The 4,386-nt window shown below is 41.8% G+C and overlaps 1 pseudogene; it reads right to left on the bottom strand.

Annotated features, from left to right (window-relative positions):
- Window positions 1–2,574: 2,574 nt before the first annotated feature.
- On the bottom strand, window positions 2,575–3,103 carry LOC102829103 (annotated as a pseudogene).
- Window positions 3,104–4,386: the final 1,283 nt, after the last annotated feature.

Consider the following 4,386-nt stretch of genomic DNA (forward strand, 5'->3'; position numbering starts at 1 on the left):
GTCCCAGAGTTGTTTCTGATGCCTTCTCTAGGGGAGTGTGTCTCTTCTCACCCCTGCCCTCTCAGAGCAACATTGCCCTGTAAGATGGCAGAGGATAATGCAAAACTATGCTGTCCATTTTGTAGTACCCATTGACATTTTCTAAGACCTCCAATCAGCGAATTTTTCAAGGTTTGAGGGGGAAATGGTTGGGGAGTTCAACCAGAGGAGAATATTGCAAAGCAATCTTTCCACAAGGCTGATTTCATTTTAACAACTAATACCAAATCTTCAAATAAGAAAATCCTCCTGAAAGAGACACATTGAAAGGCCCGGGAATCACCCCAGAAGAGCTCCCAATGGCCAAAGCTAGAACAAATTGAGCATCAAAATAAATTACCATAGTAATAACCTATAGAATAAAATAAATATCCATGAACTCACAACAATACAATTTATTAAATACATTAATGGAGATAAAGCTCTTCATTACAAAAGAATATCATTATAGTAGAAAACAGGGAGTTAGAAAATATCAAGACAATAGTAGCTGTGGTGTGCAAGGTTCACTATTGGGGTAGAAAATTGGTGGGCAAAAGTTTGAGGAGAAACAGGATATTTGCACAGTTGGAAAGAATCTACTCCCAAATATTTATTTACCACAAAGGGAAAATTATTTTGGAGTGGAGAAAACCAGGCAGCTATTGCCTTAATGAAGTGAGTGAGGTTAACACTACCAATAAATATTAGGTTTGGCAACATTTAATCTTCCTAAAACAATGCACTGAGCAGGGCAAAATCTCATTCTAATCATGAAAAAAATTAGACAGTCTAAAAAATAAAAAGGGAGATAGTCTACAAAATAGCTAGCAAATAGTCTTTAAATATGTCAAGGTCATAAAATACAAGGCAGAATGAGGAACTGTCAAAGATTGGAAGAAACTAGGAAACACACAATTGAGTACAATTTTGGATTTCTGGGATTGGAGCTCAGGATAGAGAAAGTATGTTATTGAAAAAACTGATAAAATCCAATAAAATCTATACTTTAGTTAATATTATTTCATCTATGCAAATTTCTTGGTTTTGATAATTGTACAAAGGCTACACATGACACGTGTGATGTTGTAGGATAAGTATTGGAATTATCTACAAACATACAAACTGCTCCTTGAAAACCGCATGTTGTGTTGTTATGAGTCAACAACACTTAACAACAATAGATAGCAACACTGGAGGAGCTTTAGCAGACAATGAATGTCTACTTGTCAGTTTGGATTTCCAGACTTCAACTGCCTATGAGTTCTCAGTGACCTTATTCTTCCATCCATTCCTTCTTCAACAGTAATAACAAAGGGAGGTCTTAATGGTGGCTGGCCACCCCTGAGTAGCAGACACTGTCTTCCAGCCAGACTGGACTAAACTCAGGTCCTCAGCTGTGTCTCTGTCTCAGTTACGGTTCACAATACTATAATCAATGTTTTTGCCAGTTTCAGCATGGCCTTTCTAGACTGAGCTTGTTATGTTTAGGAAGAAAAAGCTGGTTGGTGTGGCTGGAACCAGTGAAGATAGGCAGGGTTCACATCATGTAAAACCAGGTAGGCTTTGTTGTTGTTGTTAAGTGCCGTCAAGTTAGTTCTGACCCACAGTGACCCTGTATAGGGTTTCCGAGGAGCAGCTGGTGAACTTGAACCATTGTTGTGTTGTTGTGAAGTGCCGTTGAATCGATTAGGTGTCGTCAAATTGGTTCTGACTCCTAGAGACCCTACGGACAACAGAATGAGACACTGCTTGTCCTGCTCCATCCTCACAATTGTTATGTTTGGGTCCACTGCTGCTGACACTGTGACAATCCATCTCCTTGGAGGATTTCATCTTTTTTGCTGACCCTTAAATTTACCAAGCATGATGTCTTTCTCTAGGGACTCCTTCCTCCTGACAAAATTCCTGACATGGAATGTTGCAAGACCAATGACTTATTCATTGCAGATATTTTTTCAACAACATAAACAAAGTCCTGGTGTGGCACTGTGGGTTAATGTACTAGACTGTGAAGTCAGCTTGAACTGCAAGTTTGGTGGTTCAAGCTCACCAGTTGCTCCTTGGAAACTCTCTAGAGGGTCTCTATGGGTCAGAACTGACTCAACGGCATTTAACAACAACAAAGTCAGGAGATGACTGTGGAATGGACTGTCAATTGCTCATACGTAAGTTCATACTGAAGCTGAAGAAAAGTAAAACAAGTCCAAGGCAGCCAAAATACAACCTTGAGTATATCCCACCTTAACTTAGAGACAATCTCAAGATCAGATTCAATGCATTAGACATTAATGACGTTTCAGCAGAAGGAAACCATGATGAAAACTCCTGAAGTGCCAACTTCACTCAGAGGAGTTTCTTTTCTTTTCTTTTTTCTTTTTTGCTGTAAAAGGAAGCTTTATTGTTTTCATTTGGTCCACCGCTTGGGCGAAGAGGGGCTCCAGGGCGTTGACTATGCTGCCTCTGTCTGCAGAGGAAGGTTCAGGCAGAAGGTATGCGGGAGAGCAGGGGAATGCTGAAGGCCCTTCACAAGTTGTGGGGCTCCATAGGCTCTTCTTAGTCATGCTTGAGAGTGAGCCTCTCAAAGAGGTATTCGCCCAGCCCTGCCTGGGGACCGGCCATCCGATGAAGGTTGGTCAAGTGGTCGCCCATCATCTTGATAATTTTTACCTCCTCGTCGAGGAAATGAGTCTCCAGAAAGTCACAGAGGTGGGGGGTCTGTGTGGGTAGCACCCACAGAGTGTAGATCCAGAAGAGACTGGTTCAGGTTCTTCTCCACAGCCAGGGTGGCTTCCATGGTGTTCAGGGTTCTTCCCCACTCATCTTGGGAGGGCTTCTGCACGTCCTGGAAGAGAGCGCGACCACCATGCTGGTTTTGCAGTTTCAAGAGACGCTCAGCACCCTCACACTTCTCCTTTGCCAACTCACGGAAGAAGTGTCCCACACCTTCCAAAGCCACATCATCGCAATCGAAATAGAAGCCCAAAGAGAGGTAGGTGTAAGAGGCCCGCAGTTGCAGATTAACCAGACTGTTGACGCTGGCCTCCGCTTCAGCGGAATAATTCTGACGGATCTGAGAGCTCATGGTTGGTCGAAGATTTGGAGCTAACCACACACACACACAAAAACGGTGTTTAACTGGTCCCGGTAACGGTAACAGGGAATGCTCAAGAAGATGGTCCTGGAGATGAGATTGTGCCCAAAGAAGTTGTTAGAGGTGGTCCGAGGCAGGAGGTGGGGGAGTCCCCGGATTTGTTCTGTCCAAACACTGTTGAAGCAAGACACAGACCCACGGGACCGCAGCGTGAACTCAGAGGAGTTTCTTGATACATTCATTTATCATGCCACTTCACAGTTTTATTTTACAAAAGCTGGTAATGGGGTCCTTTAATTTAATGCAAATACTTTCCCATAAGACATAGGCAACAAATACAGCAAATAAATCCATGTAGTCATAGCACAAATGAAAAGGCTAAATTTTTAGACTTGCTTTTAAAAATAACAAATTCAAGTGCTTACTACCAATCCTTTCTCTACTATGAAGGTAAAGAGAAGGTATTCTACTTAGTAACATATTGTAATCATTCCATTTATCAAAAAGAAGGCCTACCCAATTATTTTAAATTAGAAATATGAGATGTGGATATGGCTGAGAATGAATTTAATTTCTTGATCCCCAAACCAAACATCTGTTTGGGCCAGCCATTCTCCCATGTGCTGCCTTATTTAAGCATATTATTGCATTCTCTATGCCAATTTCAAGGGGAGATGGTGGCATCACAGGTTACATGTTGGGCTGCTAACCACAAGAACAGCAGTTTGAATCTACCAGCTCCTCTGCTGAAGAAAGATGAGGCTTTCTGCTCCCATAAAGACCTAAACCCTCTGAAACCCTGTAAAGGGTTGCTATGAGTTGGAATCAATCAATGGCACATAACAACAACATGCAGTTTCTATTATTTGTCTTGTCAATTTGTTGTACTGTGGTGGCTTGAGCATTGCTGTGATGCTGGAAGCTATGGCACCAGTATTTTGAATATTAGCAGGATCTCCCATGGTGGACGGGTTTCAGTAGAGCTTCAAGACTAAGATCGATTATGTGCTGCTGCTCATAATGTTTTCATCTCCCAGAACTATATCTGATGGTGTTCCACTAATACTCATAAGGTTTTCAGTGACTAACCATTCAAGCATAGTCCACCTCTCCTTGACAACTTCAATCTTTTCTCCATTGATCAGAATGTTGTTTATTGGTCCAGTGGTGAGGATTTTTCTTTTCTTGACATTGAGATGCAATCCATATCGAAGGCTGTGCTCTTTGATCTTCATCAGTAAATGTTTCAAGTCCTCCTCACTTTCAGCAAGCAA

Source organism: Chrysochloris asiatica, unplaced genomic scaffold (assembly GCF_000296735.1).
Source record: "Chrysochloris asiatica unplaced genomic scaffold, ChrAsi1.0 scaffold00146, whole genome shotgun sequence".
Taxonomy (NCBI): Eukaryota; Metazoa; Chordata; class Mammalia; order Afrosoricida; family Chrysochloridae; genus Chrysochloris; species Chrysochloris asiatica.